The following is a 21,212-nucleotide window of genomic DNA, read 5'->3' on the forward strand; positions in this document are numbered from 1 at the left end:
CTGAAAGGAACCGTACTTCAATAAACGGGACGGCACCGGCAAAAGTACATTATCAACCAATCATTGGCTTTGTTGATAAACTCAAGACGCCAAGGCTGTGTTATCGATATGACCAATGCTGGCTTGTAGTGCACTTAACGTACCTCTCCCGATAGAAGAGGTCGAATGTTGACCAAATTTCCAGAAGAACTTCCAGCTCAACATGAAAGCTAAATTCTCCGTGGCAGCAGCTTCCTTAAATGCAACGTGCAGTCGCTTAATTTCTACTCATATTTGTCGTTGATCTTGGCTTAAATCGGTCAATCGGATATTTCTTTCTAGTGAAGCAGTCTGGTAAATTCTCAGTACGTATATGGTTTACAATAACTGGAGTATTTTACATAGCTGTTGCAAACATCCTCTCCGCCATATATTTCTCCTTTTACATAAATACTTGTGCATGTTATTTGTGATATATGGATGCAAATATTGAGATGTCGTCTGAAGAGAAGGAATTTGACCGACTTCTTTCGGTCACCCTCATGATCCTGTCTATACAAACGCTGATCGATGATATACTACGAAGTAAGAATTTTCATTTGGTATTCCCTGTGTTTTAGTTTCTTCTTCTGCTGATGCTGGTGCCGATAGCTGATATGCAATCCAAGCAGCATAGCAGCACAGCACTCCTGTTTAATGCTTTTGCCAGACGGCAAGCGAAGTTCAATATCTTCGTTGCTTTGGACGTATTTTTTATTACACAAAGTCCGACAGTCCACGACAAGTTGCATGGTAATAGTCCTAGCGGCTAATACACATGGGCATGCCCGCGATCCGTTAGCGCACATTAGGGAAGGTTGAGGTGGGGGTGGGGGTGGGGGGTGGGGTGGGGGGGATAAGAGCTGCTGCCCTGGTGCCTATCACCTAAGCAGCGCCTTCGTGGGAGAAATATCATCGTTCAAATGTTCGTTGATCTATATTCTAATTGAAGCAACTCCATATGCATTCAGGGTGGAGCGAAACAATCGGCTCTCTGTTTTTTGGGAACATCGAATGACATTTAAGCTAGAAATATCCACCAAGTTGACATTACCTATAACCTGCCATAGATTTCATGTCTCCATTGAGTACAAGTCCTAATTAATCGTGTTTACATTCCAGGGCGTTCTGAACATAAGCCAACGGTACGTTTTTATGAAGATGACTTTGTTGAGCACGTGGAAGACGCAAGAAAGGACAATCATCCAGCAGGAGACATGGGGTCTGATTCGTGTAGTTGTTCCTGTTGTGAGTCAGATTACTAAGTTCAGCAGCAACTTTGCCCCGTTTTTACATCACGTAAAATGCCTCTGACTGTTTGTCACAATGCCTTTGTCATACCCACGTGTTAATTCAGTCATTGTTATTACTCGTATACATGCTTCGTAAGTAAAAATTGTGTTTTCACATCAAAGCGTTAACTTGCATGCGATACAATGTGATCAAAATCAATGAACATGAACAGTGAAGAGGAAAAAGCAAGCAGAACATCTAACATTCATGAACGAACTTTGAAACGCTGGTTGGAAGGCAGATGCACCAACGCAAGAGGCTTGCTTAATGCATATATTTGTTCCAAGGGTGACGAGCTATATATAGCTATATGGTGGCAAGCAGCTACGTACATAGTGATAGAAGCTATGCATGTATATATATACACATATATATATATATATACATATATATACATATACATATATATATATATATATATGTATATATATATATATATATATATATATATATATATATTCCACACAGGTGTTGTTAAAGACCTCTTCGTAGGTGCGTTTAATAAGCTATTTCTGAACTTCCTCTTCTTTTCTTATTACGATTGTTTATTCCAAAAGATTATCATTCAGACTAAAAAGTGACTCGCCTATGTTTAGCATCTATTGGTTGGCCCAACGTTTCAGAATCACATGTTGCATTTTCAAATACACACACACACATAACATACAAGCGACGAACATATGATTGCATGTTGCAGTTTAGTATAACTAGTTGGGTATTAAAGCTAAGTATGACAAAGTTAGCTTGATCGCCAAACTGTACAGAATCTCAAACAGGTGGTGAACATTTTTGTGAGCATGAGAATTCAGGGGGCAAAACATGTACCGAGTGGAAAGATATACCATCTACACTAATGGCAGCAACCGTCCGTAAGTAAAGTGAATAATGACCGGGGGGTTGGTTGGTTTGTTCAGCTCCGGTGACGCTGTTTTGATCGTGACCGCCTCCAGAACATCAAGCTTCCACCCGTTTGATGATCTATGATGCTGGTGTTTCTGAGGATGTCGTCTCGGGTTTTGTGCCGGTCTTGTTCTTTTCTCGTGCGCTCTTTTGGCACACCGTCAGGTAAATACATCGTCGACCGCCTTGGACGTGTGGTGACAGCGACACCAACCTAGTTTGATTGCTTTAGCAGTCTACAACTTCATGTGCCACAGAGAAGATGGCAAGCTACGTTGGCTCGTTTCAAGAGTCAGATGTGACCGTGAGGCTATTTTTCATGATGAGTTGGGTGGCCTCTCTATTTTTATAGTGGATGGTGAGCGTTATCTTGCCGCCCTAGCTGACTGGCTTGGCGTTGTCAGCTACTATGTCGTTCAGGATACGCTCGTATGTCCTATGACTCTGAGACACTTGCTTCTAACAGAAATTACTGATTTAATTTGGTTGATGTTTGATGACATTCGTTTTTGTCTGATATCGTGACATAGAGCTGCTGATCTCATGGTCGATGGCACTGTTGGAGTAGCCATCATTTAGAAAGACTCGTTTGATGCGATGCAGTTCACCGTGTAGTTGCGTCTAATCAGGGCAGAGTTTGAAGGATCTTCGGAGGTAGGAGAGCACTGCACTGGTTTTGCAACTATTTGGCACTCGCTTGTGGCACTGAGGCATGGTCCAGCATCCGCTGGCTGTTTGTGCACTGTTGTCACGAGTCGTTTTTGGTCAACAGTGATGTCTATGCTTAAACTCGGGATGCAGTTAGTGACCCTCAGTTCGTAGGTGAACCGGAGAACTGAAACTTGTTCCGCCGCATTGTTTTGCTTTAATTCAATCAGTTCGCTTTTGTCACTGACGAGTACAAAAATGTCGTGGACATATCGTGGGTAAAGTGTGGGACAGAGGGATGCATTTCGAAGGACTTTGTTTCCCACATGGCACATGCTGGCGTTGCAGAAAGTGTTCCCATTGGATACCTCATGGCCATTACATTCTTTTGTCGGTAGAGTTTGTCATCTCCTGCACGAAAGGTGCACCACCAATCTCCGAAAAGCCTTCAAATTGTGCTCTGATTGGACGCAACCACACTCTAAACTGCATCGCATCAAACAAGTCCTTCTTAATGACGGCTTCTTCAACAGTGCCATCGATCATAAGATCAGCAGCTCTATGTCACGATATCAGACAAAAACTGATGCCATCAAACATCGATCGAATCAAATCAATAATCGCTGTCAGAAGCAACCGTCTCAGAGTCATAGGACATGCGAGCGTATCCTGAACGACATAGTAGCTGACAACGTCAAGCCAGCCAGCCAGGGCGGCAAGATAACGCTCACCATCCACTATAAAAATAGAGAGGCCACCCAACTCATCATGAAAAATAGCCTCACGGTCACATCTGACTCTTGAAATGAGCCAACGTAGGCTTGCCATCTTCGCTGTGGCACATGAAGTTGTAGACTGCTAAAGCAATCAAACTAGGTTGGTGTCACTGTCACCACACGTCCAAGGCGGTCGACGATGTATTTACCTGACGGTGCGCCAAAAGAGCGCACGAGAAAAGAACAAGGCCGGCACAAAACCCGAGACGACATCCTCAGAAACACCAGCATCATAGATCATCAAACGGGTGGAAGCTTGATGTTCTGGAGGCGGTCACGATCAAACAGCGTCACCGGAGCTGAACAAACCAACCAACCCCCCGGTCATTATTCACTTTACTTACGGACGGTTGCTGCCATTAGTGTAGATGGTATATCTTTCCATTCGGTACATGTTTTGCCCCCTGAATTCTCATGCTCACAACAATTTCCACCACGAATTGAGATTCTGTACAGTTTGATGATGAAACTTAGCTTTGTTATACCTAATGTTATACCCAGCTAGTTATACCAAGCTGGAGCATGTTCTCAGATGTTCGTCGCTTGTATATTGCATATGTGTACCTCCGAAAATGAAATATGTAATTCCGAAACATCAGGCCAACCAATAGATACCAAACATCGGCGAGTTACTTTTTAGTGAGAATGATAAAGAGACAACAGCAATAAGAAAACCAGAGGAAGCACACAACTGGCTCATTGAATGCACCTGCGCGGAGTTCTCAAACAACACTCTTATACAACTATCTTATAGCTAAGATATAACGGTTCAACTCAGCGGACCGCACAGAGGTAGCTTAAAGTATTTAAACATGCATGCAGCTGGGGCTATAAACAAGGCTAACAAACTTGCAATGATATGAAGTGCGTGTATCCCTTTTGATACTTTCAAATGAGTGATTTACTATGCGGCTAATGTACTAATACTGATGCTACTACTTCTTCTACTAATAATAATAATATTGATAGCACGCGACCAGGTTAACATTAACTCGGCTGGGGGTCAATTTGACCCCAACTGAGATCTCACTAACTGAGAGAGCTGGGGACACCAAATTCATCGGATGTGCTGACCTGTACGTGAACTCACTTACGTCAAAGTTTAAGGTTTCTAGGTTATGACCTTCGGGTCAAATAAGGTCAAACAATGTCAAACTCCAAGTTGGTCTCCAAAGTGCCCCTAGAACGTAGATAACTGTTGTAAGCAGATGGTCACATGCTCACTCAGTCAGTTACCTTGTTTGGCCTTTTAAAAGTCATGGTGACCGAATCATATGAGACTGCTTTGAGTTTTGCATTTGAATAAGCGACAAAGATTGCGCAAGGCCATATGTTCCTAACGCAAATGTTGACCTGGGTCATTTTAGGTCAGTGACCTATTCTGACCTTAAAGAAGCCCATAGAAGACGCTTAATGGGGTTCCTGTGCTGGTTTAGACCTTGACCTGACTTTCATACATGACCCTAGGTCAATGCAATTTGGTCATTCAATTGTTGTGCTGTCTTAGCAAGTATCTCAGAGATGTATGGCTTCGTCTAACACTCCGTTGTTGAATGAGTTTGAACGATTCCCTAGAAAGTGCCTTTTTTGAAATATTGTCCTGAATTTTGCCTGTCATAGGTCAGCTACCTTCCAAGGTACATTTAAATGTTTTATGCCAGACGATTCGCTTTTCAATTGTCTACAGCTATGCAAAATTTGGCGCGGCTACTTCCCGCCGTTCGGAAACCGTTCCGGAAAATCTTCGAAGGAGGGTCGATTTGACCCCCTACCCGAGCGCGTGTTAAAATGACGCCTAACACCTGGGCTACAGTTATTCACATTGTGCGCAGATGATCAAGAATAGCGCACTGAATTCACTGCTATATGACCATGTAATATATGGTCTGATGGTGGCAACCGTCATCCAGCTATCTGAGTGTGATTATTTCCAGCGCAGTAAGGATGGGACTACTGGCGTGTGAAGCCATACCAGCCGTATGCACACCAGGCAGGCTTGCAGTCAAGCTGGCGTGCAAATCAGCGCTGCAGTCCCGGTCGTCATCCTCTCCCGGATGGCACTCATTGAGCTGTCAGCTGTTGTACGTGTAGAACTAGGCGGGGTTGAATGCAAAACGGGGTTGGCGTAAAAAAACGTGTCGCGAATAACTTCGGGAAAGCGCTTTGGCACCATTTGACGGCCTTTGGGAATGCGTAATTTTCGCAAGTGCCTGCGAATCAGGCACATGTATTTATAGCAAAATATGGTATCGAAACTGGCTGCATTTAGCAACACAAGTTCCCTACCGCGACAAAGTCGAATACAGTTGCTTTTTGGTGGGCACTGAACAAAATGCCAACCCCTTCTATGAAAAGCCTGCATGAAGCAAGCATTGTTGTGGTATCTCGCTCTACAAATAGCTGCGCGTTTTTTGCGAATAGGTTTCAACAAAATTACAGCGCAGCGAGTGGGCAGGCGTATGTGACGGGCAATGCACGATACGTAGGTTAAGGCCCATGTCGTGGAGCGTGGGTCGAGCTGCATCAGTCCAAATCGTATCCGGGCGATTTACTCTAAATTTATGCGACAGATGTCGGTCTTAAGTCACTCGACTGACGCACGGCAGCCTCCTGTATCGCTAAGTCTTCTCCCGGCAGAATACATGCACGAAACTCGGTGTGAGCGCGACAAACATGGTTATTGAATATCGTTGGGATATCTAGCGATCGGTGGAGATGTGTGCTTAAGGTCTTATCCCCAGACTTACCTGTATGCCCGACTGAATGATGAGAAGTGCGTGTGCCGCATATGCTTTGAAATGTTTGAAGCCCACTGGTCAGGGATTTAGGGGTTGCGAGAACACTCTTCCCAGATGCCGGGGGGTGCATGTTGTATCATCTATACAAGGGACATGATGGATGAGTTATAACATGCACCGACAATGACATCACCCACTGCTTTACTGGTAATGATCGCCCTACATGACTGCCATGATTTATTGTGATGCAGGCAACAATTCAGCATTTGCACTACACATAGAGATCCATGATTCCTACCTGACCAACCAAAACCGGGGTGGCCATATTTGTAAAGCAAACGCTGACCGATTGGAAAGGGTGAACATCCACCATGTCGTAATCATGAGGAATGACGAAACAGCAGCAGAGAGCATCATTTATGGACGTATCGTAACCTATACAGCCTCCTTTCGATGTAACCTTTTCTATACAATGCAATACAGCTTCCCCCACCACGTGATGCAACTTACCCAGACCTGGGCCAGGTTGTTTCATTCGAAAGGGTTTTATTCAAGGGTCAATTATCAAAAGAACGAAGTCGCGCTCTACAAAATTGTATTGCTTCACGTAGCCTGAAAGTTATAGCTATCTGCAGACGTACGCATCTTAATACCATCCTTATTAGTTAAAGGCAGTGTTCGACATTCTTAGATATTGAAAAAGCCTCAGATGTGATGAAATAATCCTACTTATAACTATTGATATACTTTCAAATGGAGAAGACCGCCCTACGCAACACAGTTTCTTTGTTTCGTAGATATAATCCTCAGTACGTGATTGTTTGATTACTCCATCGTGCCTTGCACAACATTTACTGAGGGTCAATTGACGTCCGTTATATCCAGAAATCGTGCTCACAAACGTCAGATGCGAACGCCTCAACAATTATATCTTTATTGACCCTGATCGCCGCATGACTTAGGGAATAACAAAATTTGAATGACATTTTTTGACGTCATGGATGCCTGGATGACCCTGGAATGGTCTTACCGAAATAGGCCGCACGTCTTCGTAGGCATGTAACTCAGAAAGTAGAGGGGCTGAAGTTTTAAGAAGGACAGGGCTGTGAACTGCACCAAATGATCTGCAAGATGACTATTTCAGTCCAAAATCCCATGCAAATGTGGAACACTCCCCTTTAAAGTAGGAAAGCGTTGATAGTAAAAGTTTATGCAGCTTCCCTACTCTCCCCTACTACTCTGTATCATACAAACGCATTGTCATAGCGGGGTTCACTACTCGCACGGAAGTGTCGGGCGCCAATCCACATTTGAATGCAATGCATATATGTCAGCATGCACGCGAGGAAGAAGGGTTCATTATGTCTGGAGCACGTTGTTCAAAATAACGAATATTTTGTGTACATTTGGTCACCAAAGCTTTTTCGGGCTTATGGAATAGCATCGTTTGCGTCAGGTGCATTGGTCAGCAGCATTTTGACTTCAAATCAACTGCGTTCTCTTCCGCAGTGATGCACTTCTCACCTCCAGCTGTATGTATTCCAGAATATGATGATAAGTAATAGACTAAACATAGCAGTTTCGCCGTCAGTCAAACTGCAATAGAATGCGTCCGATTTCAATGTCACATATCAGCTTGCCGCGAGGAGCTGACAAAATTCCACACCACGACTTAAAACCGCAGACTCATGATGCACGCTAGGATAATATCTTCCGCACACAGAGAGCATTTATACTAGCGAACATTTTTAATCTGCCCGTGATGAAACTGCTTTTCTCTTGTCTCTAACACTCCGGGCTTCCCAGGAAATGACGACTTTCGAGACGTCTATGGGCGAGTCTCAAAGTATCATACGAGTGCACCGTATCCAAATCATGCACATTTAAAGTGTTAAGGGGTTTCTTAGAAAAAACAGGCAGTGCCTCAGCAATATTCTGAGGGTAATAAAAAACTGAACCCCACCTAAACATAATTTCGTTGCGAACTGGTGCCATGGGAGCGATTTTGGCAGCAGCCGGTGTCTTCTTGCCAAGGCAAGCGCTCTAGTGGAGTCGCATATAGTGCGCTCATATATAGCGTGCTGAGATGGGCGTACGTTGACAACCTAAACTATGAAAACTAGCTTTCATCTTCCTTCAACGCATCCCATACAGCTGTCTACGGATTGTGCCGTAGGATACTTCCTATTTTATTTTAGCTCAGATGTTATTTCAGCGATTACTCGAAATCCTCATCTTCAAAGGCACGTGCTACAGGTCGCCGACCAGTCGCCAACGGGACCTAGAAAGACAGTCATGCCTAATGTGCGTTACGTTCGACACACGCACCTAAAGCTATCATCGAGAACAATTTTGCATCAGACCGGTCAGGCGCCAAAATTGGCTCCGCACCTCGTCTCCTTCATTTGCTGGCGAGCCGCTACATTGTTTCACAGAAGGGGCACATACACATTCGTACATATGCGCGGACTGACGCCTCATTATGAGCTCAGTAGCAGAATAACAGAAACAGCTGGAATGCAGAAACTACGTCGGACAAAATGCGCTGCGAAATACTGCATCCGGGCACTGGGCAGTGAATCTCACGTTGCGCCACACAAGACACTTGTTTCTCATGTGCGCCGACAACCTTGCCAAAAAAACTCAGATGCTACTTCTCGCGCGTCATCTGGAGAATCCCGCTTAGGGAAGCTAAGTCAATGCCGCTTCCTGCATATCTCATGGTGCAGCGCGGAAGGGAAATGTTGCTTGGCGGGTTGATAGAGCTGCTCGATGGAGGCTAGGAGCCTCAAATTCTATTTAAGTTCGAGCTTCTAGGCCTTTAGCGGCAGATACAGAGCTCCGCACGTTAGCACAGGTGAGACCTGACATAGACATTTGCTTCGCTTTGCTCTAAAAACATGGATTTGTTCATTCGGGGAGCTGAAATTTCCCTCGCTTACAAACACGGTATTCCTCTTCCTCCAGACATCACTCATACCGTTTTGCCCAACTACGATACCTCTACAGGAACTCATCCTTCGGGATATATTCGTCCCGCGGGAAACGGCGTTCTGAGCGCTGTTCTGAATGGGTAAGCACGTCCGCAGAGGCAGTCCTTCATATTTCCAAACAGCAAGAGGTCAGACGGGATAAGGTCTCGAGAGGAGGATGTGCAGGATGGCGTCGATTTGCTCTTTGAGCAGGAAATCCATCACAGCACATGTCTTGTGAGGTGGAAAATTGTCCTGGTAAAGCAGAAAGTTTCTGTTTGTTAGCTTAGGCAGCTTTCGCTGGAGCGCATTTAGCAGCTTCTCCAAGATCAGACCCTTGTACTTCTTGATAGTGACGGTGAAACCATTCGGAGCTAGAGGGGCTTGGATAACGCCATCCTGATTCCAGAAAAAGGGCGTAGGAGCCCTGTCCGACAGATTTGCACGGTCTAAACTTTTTTGTTGGCGGCAAATCCTCATGTTTCTACCGTCTCGAGAGCGATCCACGATTCATCCATTGCGATGCCGTGACTCAAAAATTACCTGGATTAGCCAGCTGACGTCCCATAGGTAGAGGTATGGATCAGCCAATGGGTCAGGCCCCGTGGTCTCTTGACTCGTGGCATCACAGGGCCCGACATGACCTCGACAGAGCTGTCAGAGATTTCTTGCACTGTGTGGGAAATCCCAATCTTCAGAGAACCCTCCTCATAACCGCTGGTTGAAGTGAAACCCAGGCAATCAGGGCACCTTATAGAGAAGGTGGGGTGAGAGTTGTTAGCACCCTGACGCTGTAAGTTAACCGAGCGTACACTGCCTCACGAGGGGGGGAGGAGCTCCTTGGGGCTCTCTGACTATGCACTACGACACGTTTTTGTTCCTCTACTCTGTGATATATGTTTTGTCAATATGAAGTGGTCGCAAGACATACTCATAAGCACTGAACAGGAATGAACAGACAGCGCAATTCAGACGTTCATTATTTAGACCTCAGGCGCTGCCGCGCAAGGGGCATGTCTCTTACCAATTATACCCACTCATTGGGACGCATGAACTGGCGGTAAAGGAAAGCCTGGCCTCGTGCTGTCTTGGCCACTGTGTAAAGCCCCATGTGCTATAAGCGCACGATGGTTTCCAGTGCAAGGACATGAGGAAAATGTAAACTACGATGGAAATGTGGAAAATTGTAGGCGGGATTGAAGTAGTTTCTGGAAACATACTGTTTAACTTCTTTTGCATTTTGGGCATGTGAGGCACGGGATAAATATCAGATGGAGTCTTAATACCCTACCTTATGCGCACCACGAAATGTAACATGGTGTTCAAACGCAAATCTTGCATTCCCCCAGAGTTTTAGACCCAGCCGTAAACCTCATTTCTTATCGAGGCCACCAATAGCCGTCCAGGCACAGCGTTTCTGGGCCGTCCAGTTCATGCTAGCCTTAGCGTGCTGCCACCTGTCGCGCGCACCTGCAACTAAATCCCTGTGGTTCGGATGGGCTGCAGTTGCTGGGCAGGGTCCGGGTGTGAGAGGTGCGGCGGGTGCGTCCTCAGTGCGCGCAGCGCGGCCGTGTTATGCGAGTCAGGTGTGCCAGCATGAGGGAAAGGTGGTGGTAATGTTCTACCTGCTCTACCACTCTCTGTTGAGATGGTAAGTAGAGCACAGGCAGAGTTGTTTGGTGCAGTGTGATTTTTTGGAGTCGTTCGTCGGGTTAATTGCTTGGGTCATGTGCAATGATACACAAACATTGGACGAACTGCATTGAAGTCGATCTGTTTCCCAAACGACATAACAACGAAACTTTCCCGAAAACTGCGGGACGCAGGGTCACTCATTTGCCGCCAATGACTTCAATCCCTGCAAAGCCTCACGCCAAGTTCGCTACCATCATCCTTTCTCGGAATCTCCTCTTGCAGCACATCATCATGCATATGCCATCAGGTGTTACCTCGTACAATGTAATGCGATGAAAGCCATGGTAGCAGAGCTGAGATGATCAACTAACTGTCGTGAAGTCTTTTGAAAGTGCGAAGCTGTCTCACGATTATTATAGCAGGCATGCTGGTGGATTCACGATGTGGATCCTGAAGCTAGACTTCTGAGAACTGGAGCCTAGATGCTCCGATGAAAGTTTTGAAACTTTCAGCATGATCTGGGATCTAGCATTCGTTGTAAATTGTACCGAAAAATGCACCAAGGTCTCGGGTATTTTAACAAATTTATCAAAGGGTTCTTTAGAGTGCAACCTTTCTTTAAGTCCTATTGAATACCATCCCATGCCCATGCAGGCAATATTATGCAATCTTTTAATTTCTACTTAAGGGCTGGCCAAATTAGCATTAGTTCATATGCTGAAACTTAGATTGTTCCACTCTGCGTCCACTCTGTTACGCCTTGTCATTGGCATCAATGCCATTTGACGCTCATGGGTCCGAGCCCTGACTAATGAACACTTCGCGAGACTGAAAATTTGATCAACAAATTGTCGCCTGTGATAAGACTGTTTCGGCCATTATGTATTTGTTACTGATTTAGACGGGAAATGAACAGCGTAGTTTGAGAACACAAAATAAATAAAATAATGCTGCTGCATTGACAAAAGACAGCATATGCTGTTATCTCGTTTATCGTTGCATATGACCCCAATCACGCACGCATACGCAGCATTTATCACATTTATTGCCTGCAGCGTGTCCACATCTGGCAATCATCAAGCCAGCGCACAGAAGCCGGTGACAGCCTTAAAAGAACTAGATCTTGCATAGAAGCGTAACTTAACAGCAGACTACACTGCACTTAACAGCAGGTAAAGCAAAGATCAGGTGCAGGTAGAGCACTGCCAATCGTCAAGAGCGCCTGAACAAAACAATGAATGCGGCAAGTGAATGCTACATTGGTGTTTAGAATTACAAATAATGCTTTCGCTAATAAACAATGCGTTGCGGTTTGGAACCGTTTGAAGTCATCAAACAACGCAATATAGGCATGCCATGACACAGCAATTTATGTGCAAGAACGTAACTTCATTGCAGCGGCATGCAGTGTTAATGGGCAGGTATCAAGTGATGACAAGCCGTTATGTGCCGGCCGTTTAAATCTTTTTCCCTGCGAGTTGCGAAGTTTACGTTGGTATACGGAGAGGCAAATTCTGCTCGCCCAAGAGGTTTTCAGAATTTCTTGTCCCATTTAGTCGCACAGACCCATTCGCATGTCCCGACAAAAATTTATAGACACAGTATATTACACCATTTTATGTAAAAGGGGCAAACAACAACAACAAGCAGTTTATAACATAAATGCGGAACATTCCTTTGGTTAATTATCATACTGCATGCCTTTTTGCACGCACCTACGCTTTTTTCATTTTATATTGCATGGATGCAATGTTCCAAACAACCATGTGGGCTCCGACCAACGTTAATGCAATAACCAGAAAAGTATTTCTTGTTTTGCGCCTAGTTTGTTAGCCCACTTTGTTAGGACAATTGAGGTAAGGCTTCAACTAATTATATTGAGCTTAGGCCAGTTATGAAGTACCTTTCGATGACGGGCTCTTCATTTAAGACAGGCTCCTTCCAATTCGCAAAGGGACAGCCAAATCCTGAAAATTGGTCTGCCCGCCCCGCGCAGAGTGCGCCGCCCCTGTCTGCACATACCATCAGACTTGCTGTAGGGCGTAGCTCACCGTCTTTACCTTAGCAAACTGAACTGCCCAGTGAAAGACGGAAATAAATCAGCCGAGCACTGGGCTTGCGGTTTTGAAAGCGCGTGCGCCAACGGCTGTGTTCATTTTGAGGTGGGTGCTCCGTTTACATGACAAAGTTGTGTCCATCATGGTCGTCAGGGCTGTCTGGGTAACACAACCGGAAGTGACCTTTTCATTATGGTTGAAGGCTTCTGGGATTGCAGTGGATTTTTGTATTTTTGCATTGCAATGCATTTTTATAATTGCCATTCTATTTGTATACCATATTCCATCAAGAAAACTCACCCTTCCATCATATAAACTTACAGAAGATGAAGCAATGCAGTGAACGCGATTTGTGTTTGCTTCTCTTTCTTTGCTACCATGACATTTACAACTGAAACCGCAACACATTCGATAAATAACCTTCGGGAGCATCTGATATAGATAGGAAACTTCAGGCAGTCAATGCTCAGTTCTTACAATGTCCGCCACTTATATCACCAGCTTCTCTCTTTTTAACCGATTCAGTTAGGCCTCACACATCAGCCTTGTGACCATCGGGCTACCTGGGTCTGTGTTCTCGTTTTGAGCCCCTTAAGCTGTCTTGCTTTCCATTTATTAGACTTGGGTAACAGGGTACTGTATGGGCGCTTACAACGGTTCGCCCACGCACACAAAAGCTGCAACGTTGTTAGAAAATTGAAAACAGTGCGGTATAAGTTGTACGTGTATTTGTGCTTTGCAATCGCAGGAGTATGCTTGCTGGTGCGACCGTGGGACCGCGCGTCAAGACCGCCACGGACCAGCACACACAGAAGCAGCTGTACACTGCGAGTCCATTACCCATCGCCGGGTAGTTGACTACAATACTTAAAGAGAATGTTTCACATATGAAATAATTGAAGCATGCATGGAATATAACAAAATAAGCTCGCCTTTAACTTTTGCAAAATTCTGAAATATAGCTGACTGCTTTAGGCAACATCATTTCTCTGTTTAGTAGATATACTCCGCGACACGTCACTATTTGGTTACGTGGTCGCTCCCTGCACAACACTGACTGAGAGCTAACTGACAGCCATTATTTCTGGAAATCATGCTCACGGACGCCAAATATAAATGACCCGACTATATTTTTTCTCGGCCTTGATCGCCGCGTGGCTTATGGAATGACATGATTTGAACGGCATTATTATGTCATGAATGCCGAGGTGATCTTGAAATGTTCTCCCCGAAATGCTCTCCCTATTTTCGCGGGCATGTAGCTCAGAAAATGGAGGGGCTTAGGTCTGTGGCAGAAAGAAAGGCAGGGATGTGAACTGCACTGAAAGGTCTTCAAGATGGCTATTTCGGTTCAAAACCCCAGTTAAATGTGGAACATAGTGCAACCAATGCCCATGTAGTTCACCATTTTATAAAAACAGGATTAATTACATAAGGTGTTAAGTGCATTGGCGAGGAGCATGATGCACATAGATAACACAACACTAATAGCCTTATCCCACGCAGAACAGCCAAGAGAATGAAAAGATAGATGGAGTGATATTTCGGCTACATGCCTTTATCAAAACGAATATCAGTGGGTTCGACACTTTTGAATGGAGGATTCCTGGGAGCAGAGCTCACGCTAAGCTGTGCTCATTGCGTGGAACCTGACCCCTACCACACGATCGTGAAATTCCGGGTCGGCAGCAGAATTAAGTGGCGAAAGTTGGACGTCTCGCAATGCTGGGCACGGTCCGTCCTTTGGTCTGACGTCAACTGGCGCTCACACTTCCACCAGCCGCAGGCCATCTCAATCAAGGGCAAACAGAAAGAACCTGAAGCGACCCGAACCCACCCCGTCACGGGTCGGTGGATCGGAAAGCAAGCCCTTTAACTAGCTGAGCTATCGGAGCCGACGGATGCTTGTTCCGGTGTTTACTATAGCGTTCCCAGGTTCAAGGCATGCAAGAAGCTCCGCTGTCTCCTTGGGTTGAGCTTTAGTAGAATCGGACTGTTTAGCGAGGGAGCCCTTGAGTAAAGCCGTTTCTTCTGGCCTCCGCTGTGGACTGTGGTATGTGCGTAACCGGTCTTGCCTGCTTGATTGCTGGCGTGTTTGTCTATTTATGAGAGGTATGTGCGTGTGCCAACCACTAGGGCTACTAGGGCTCACCACTCGTAATAGCTTTGTGTCCAAAGTCACTTTGTTTTGTATTTTGATATGGCATTGCCTGCTCTCCCTTCCATTATCTTCTATTACGCGAAAAAAAATCGCCGAGGCGCCATCAAAGCTGAGGCAGAAGGAACGGCTGATAAAATCATCTTAAGTTTGAATGACATCCTTTCTGGTGTTCCAGCCACTATATGTTGAATCCCGTCGGATAAGACAAGTAACACAAGTGGTTCTGTCATAACGTTGTTGCGTACAAATCACTGCCTGGCTTTGGTAAGTGGTGGGACCGGTCGCTGTGGTGGCTCCGGTGAGGCCACCCGCTGTCCCTGGCTGCCTCGGCCCCTGTACGGCCGGCTGCTGTCCCTGGCTGCCTTGGCTCCGGTGAGGCCGGTCTCTGTCCCTGGCTGCCTTGGCTCCGGTGAGGCCGGTCGCTGTCCCTGGCTGCCTTGGCTCCGGTGAGGCCGGCCGCTGTCCCTGCTCCGGCAGAGATCCAGAAGAGATCACCGACCGCTACGCTGTTTCGGATGAGGCCGGGGCGGCCCCGACTCCGCTGGGATCGGCCGGTACGCTCTCCGCTGGGATCGGCCGGCTGGGATCGGCCGGCACGCTGGATGTGGTTAGCCTGGATGCTGTCCTGGCTCTGTTGGGGCCGTATCGAACCGATCAGTTCCCCTGAGGCCGGTCCTGATATGGTGCTGCCGAAGGACTTGCCGACTTACATAGGCTGCAAACTAGGTAATGTGGCTTGCTGTTGTTAGCGTGTTATTAGCGGCGTGTTGTTGGTAGCGTGTTATTTCGACCACTTTACAGCTGGTATTGAACATCATGTATAAAAGAAAAAGGCTATTTTTAGGCAACAGTACAAGTTACATGCTGCAATTTGCACAGTTGTTTTACATGCAAGTTGCAAGTTAAGGTTTTCTGGTGGAAAAAGTAACACAGCGCAACTTCAACGCCGGAAGGAAAAAAACGAAATATTTAGGGACTTTGAGCATCATCCCGTGAAGTATTTTGCAGTGCAAGTTTTTGCAATAAAGATGAGCTTAGTGAATCAGAGCACGACACCTCGATGGCTTAGAATAATCAACGCTCTACTACCCTAAACGTCGAGTAATTTCTAGGCTGGCAACCAGCCCGGCCTCTCCGCGGATTTGAGGTGCGATTGTTCCAGCGCCGCATGCAAAGCGTCCGTATATGATGCCCATCTCTTTTGACCCATTAACATTTACAAAAAGCTATACCCGACCCGTGAAAGAACGCGGACATTGGTGACGTCATGGTAACATGACGGCGTCAGTGCGAGAGACCAAACTGAAGTAACAGTGCAGCATTGGCTGACGACACCAGCGCAGGCGTTCGAGGATATAGTTAAATCGAAAGTGACGCCCATGTTTTCCACCTTGACGGCACCACCCAAGGTTTGGGTCAGGAAATGTGACTGACTTTTGGGAGGTGAGGCAGTGTTTGACGCGTCCAGAGGCCGTGCGTATAATTTTGTGCGGGGCTCGGGGGATTTCACGCGGAGGCGTTCATTCAAACACGCGGGCGGGGCTCTCGCTCTGACAATACGCGCAGGAGGCTCGCTCTTCATGTCAAGCGCACTGATTATGAAGCCCTCATCAGACTACCCGATGCCGCAGAATGGTGTGCCAAATCCGTCACGAAGCGTCTCAGGGCGGACCCTGAGACGCTCTGATGCTGTTTGGGAGGGCTCCTAATGTCCGCACTCCACTGGAGTCATCCTTTGGTGGTACGATCTAGGCATAACTGATCAGGTTAACTGCAAACCACGCAGTGTCGGCCTGCTGCAGTTTTCCTGTGCAGTGTTCCCGGTGCAGTGTTTACGGTGCAGTGTTTCCAGTGCAGTGTTTCCAGTGCAGTGTTTCCGGTGCAGTGTTTCCGGTGCAGTGTTTCCGGTGCAGTGTTTCCAGTGCAGTGTTTCCGGTGCAGTGTTTCCAGTGCAGTGTTTTCGGTGCAGTGTTTCCAGTGCAGTTTCCCAGTGCAGTGTTTCCGGTGCGATTCGGCCCGCGAGCGGTTTTTGTTTAAAGGGAACGTTTTATATTCAACGATATTGAAGCAAGCATCAGATATGATGCAGTAAGCTTGCTTATAACTAGTGATATACTCTCAGATACAATCGATTGCTCTAGACAAAACGATTTCTCCATTTAATAAATATGTTCCTCCATATTTTGTCTTGCCCACGTCTTTGTTTGACTGCGACATCATGCCCTGCATAGCCTTGATTGAGAGTCAATTGACTGTCGGTACATCTAGAAATCGTGCTCACAATTTCCAGATATTTTTATGAACATAGATATATTCACGAACGTCAGATACGAGCGACTCGACAATTATATTTTTATTGGCCTTGATCGCCGCGTGGCTTATGGGATGGCAGGATTTGAATGGCATTACTATGATGCCATAACTACCAAGGCGATCTTGGAATATTCTCCCCGAATGCTCTCCCTTTTTCACGGGCGTATATCTCAGAAACTGGTGGGACTTATATCATAAAAGGGGCAGGGTTGTGAAATGCGCCAAATAATCTCTAAGGACTTTTCAGTTTAAAACCCCATACAAATGTGGAACACTCCCTTTAAGGGAAGTGTTCACCAATATTTAAACAATGACTATTTAGTTTGACTGATACTATTTTGGCTAATACTAATACGTTTGGCAGGATTTCTTGGTTCAGCTTGCTCATACAGCAAAACGTCAGCGTTTTGACGTGTGCGCACGCTGCAAGCGTTAGTGAATACAGACCAATACTAGCTTTGAGTTTCCTCGAGCTGGGATAATCTAATATGGTCTTGCCTTTTGAAATTAGGTTTCATTTTCAACAGTGGGGTCGCATGCCCCTCCCCCCTTAGTCTGAGCTATGAAAAACGACGAATAATGGCGAAGGTTAACAACGCAGACGTCAAGTAGTGTACTATTTTCTATGTCGCAACATTAATCCCACGTCTAGTAACAGTGGGCTGGGATACCTCCTCTAAAAGCGGTGAACAGTTTTGTACATCGTCGAAGTGGGAACCAGCCGGGGTGGGGGCTGGTTAACGTTACAGCGGGGATGCAGCTGTGAGCTCCGCACAGTACGATCGCCGCTGCTGGACTGTGAATGGGCGCTTGCCGTAGCTGGACTGTGAATGGGCGCTCGCCGTAGCTGGACTGTGGATGGGCGCTTGCCGTAGCTGGACTGTGAATGGGCGCTTGCCGTAGCTGGACTGTGAATGGGCGCTTGCCGTAGCTGGACTGTGAATGGGCGCTTGCCGTAGCTGGACTGTGAATGGGCGCTTGCCGTAGCTGGACTGTGAATGGGCGCTTGCCGTAGCTGGACTGTGAATGGGCGCTCGCCGTAGCTGGACTGTAAATGGGCGCTTGCCGTAGCTGGACTGTGAATGGGCGCTCGCCGTAGCTGGACTGTGAATGGGCGCTCGCCGTAGCTGGTCCTCCGAGCCCCCGTTGGCCCTCGCTGCTCGAGCCCTCGCTCCGCTTTGTCTTATCGCGGAGGCCGGGAACATGGCCGGGAGGAGAGCGCAACATCAGATGGTGTTTCCGGCACAGCTCGATGAGCTAACGGATTTAGCTGGTTGCCGGGATTCCGTGGGCTGGAGATACTGACTTGATGATAAGCGATGGTGAGAAACTCCACTAATGGCCGCGACCGTCTGGCTGGGCGAACTGCGCGTCCCGGGATCACCAGAAGACGTCCCTGGAGCACCCGCATACGCCCCAGGAGCACCAGCAGACGGCCCGGGAGCACCAGCAAAAGGTCAGGGAACACCAGCAAACGCCGGGGAGCACCAGCAGAAGGTCAGGGAGTACCAGCAGACGGCCCGGGAGCACCAGCAGAAGCACGGGGGCACCAGCAGAAGGCCCCGGGGGCACCGGCAGACGCCCCGGGAGCACCAGCAAACGGCCCGGGAGCACCAGCAGACGGCCAGGGGGCACCAGTATGCGCCCCGGAAGCACCAGGAAACGGCCCTGGAGCGCCAACAGACGTCCCAGGAGCGCCAGCAAGCGTCCCGCGAGCACCAGCAGACGCCCCAGGAGCACCAGCAGACGACCCGGGAGCACCAGCAGGCGGCCAGGGAGCACCAGCAGACGTCCCGTGGGCGCCAGCAAAAGCTTCGGGAGAACCAGCGGATGACCTGGGGTGGTCAGTTTGAGTCGCATCTCATACAAAAGACGATGTAGTCGTTGGGGTGCAGCTCTAACGACAACTCAGCAAGCCTCGGCGTTTGGATTGAAAGCTGACAGATTCAGTGAGCGTTGCATTGGCATGACATTGGTCGTCACACTGTGTGGAATTTGTCATTGGAAAGAGGGGTGATATCTTCTGCATGGCGCGGCTGTCATCGAGAGGGATTTATCGCAGTCGTACATCAGCAGCGCTAACTTGAGCCAGACACCGCTGTGCATTCCCCTCCCAATATTAGCGGACCGGCTGCCCGCTGATTGGCGCAAGGCTCCCACCGCGTGCACCTTGGAACGCATCGTAAATCGTCGGAGGTCGCAATGAAATTGCTTTTGTTAATCGCATGTGGGGAGGGGGAGGGGAGGCTGATGGCCCGGAGCTTAGCCCGTCACATGTCGAATTCAGTGATCATCACTGTGGCCGCAAATGGTTGGTGCACTGGTATGAATGTGACATTTTAATATTCCTTTATGCACATATGTAGTGCCGTGACTGTTTGAGTGGCATGAAGCTTAACACGCGCCCGGGTGGCCGGTTGGATACCCTTAGCCCGGGTGGGGGGGAGGGGGGGGGAGAATTTGACCCCCTGAGATCTCGGGAACTAAGAGAGTTAGAGACACCAAATTCACAGTGTGTTAACCTGTACGCGTACTCTCATAGGTCAAAGTTTGAGGTTCCTGGGTTGTGACTTTCAGGTCAAATAAGGTCGAAGAAGGTGAAATTCCAGATTGGTCCCCAAAGGGCCCCAGAACACAGGCAACTGTTCTAAGAAAAATATAACACGCTCAGTTAAGGTCAGTGACCTTGTCAAACCTTTTAGCGGGCGTCCGGGTGGCCGGTTGGATACCCTTCACTCAAGCAGAAGTGGTCAATTTGACCTCCCCTGAGATTTCGGGAACTAAAAGAGCCAGATAGACCAAATTCACAGGGTGTGTTGACCTGTACGTGAACTCGCTTAGGTCGAAATTCCTAGGCCATGGCCTTCGTGTCAGATAGGTCAAACAAGGTCAAATTCCGGACTGGACTTCAATGGACCTTTAGAACCTAGGTAACTGTTCTAAGCAAGATGTCACACTCTCAGATAAAGTCAGTGCCCTTTTTTGACCTTTTAAAGATCATGATGACCAAAATGATATAGGGCTGCTTTGAGTTTCGCATTTGGATAAGGAATAAAGATTACGCAAGGTAGTATGTTCCTAAAAACAAAATGTTGACCCGGGTCATTTTATGTCAGCGACCTGTTCTGACCTATAAAAAGTTCAGTCCAATCCAGAAGGTGGATAATGCGGTTCCTGCCATCAATATATTCGAAATGAGCACCAGAAACCAGCTCATACAATGTGCCCGAGAGTAATAAAACATGTTGGTTTCGACCTTGTTCTGACCTTCATACCTGACCCTTGGTCAATGCTATTTGTTAATTCAATTGTTGTGTTACCTAATAAAGTATCTCAGAGATGTATGGCCTCATCTAACACTCCGTTACTTGATCAGATTGAACGATTTCCTAGAACGTGCCTTCGATGAAACCATGGCCTGACTTTGACCTGCCGTAGGTCAGCGACCTTACAAGGTTCATCTAAATTTGTTTGTCAGACAATCCGCTATTTGATTGTCTATAGCTATGCAAAATTTGGCGCGGCTACGCCGCGCCGTTTGGAAACCATTCCGGGAAGCCTTGGGGGGGGGGGAGGGGGTCAACTTGACCCCCACCCGTGGGCATGTTAAAAATAAAAGAAAGATGCCCCACAAAGATAATTGGTAATGGACCTGTGCCTCTGTATCAAAGATGAACATTCACATTCCAATATTTCACCTC

The 21,212-nt window shown here is 47.1% G+C and overlaps 1 long non-coding RNA gene across 1 annotated transcript; it reads left to right on the plus strand.

Moving 5' to 3' along the window:
• Positions 1–295: 295 nt before the first annotated feature.
• LOC119112859 (uncharacterized) lies at positions 296–1,414 on the plus strand. Its single transcript, XR_005095795.1, has 2 exons — positions 296–564; positions 1,141–1,414. It is a non-coding gene; the product is annotated as an uncharacterized LOC119112859 (long non-coding RNA).
• The last annotated feature ends 19,798 nt before the right edge of the window (positions 1,415–21,212 follow it).

This window comes from Pollicipes pollicipes, unplaced genomic scaffold, assembly GCF_011947565.3.
Source record: "Pollicipes pollicipes isolate AB1234 unplaced genomic scaffold, Ppol_2.1 Scaffold_2555;HRSCAF=2994_pilon_pilon_pilon, whole genome shotgun sequence".
NCBI lineage: Eukaryota > Metazoa > Arthropoda > Thecostraca > Pollicipedomorpha > Pollicipedidae > Pollicipes > Pollicipes pollicipes.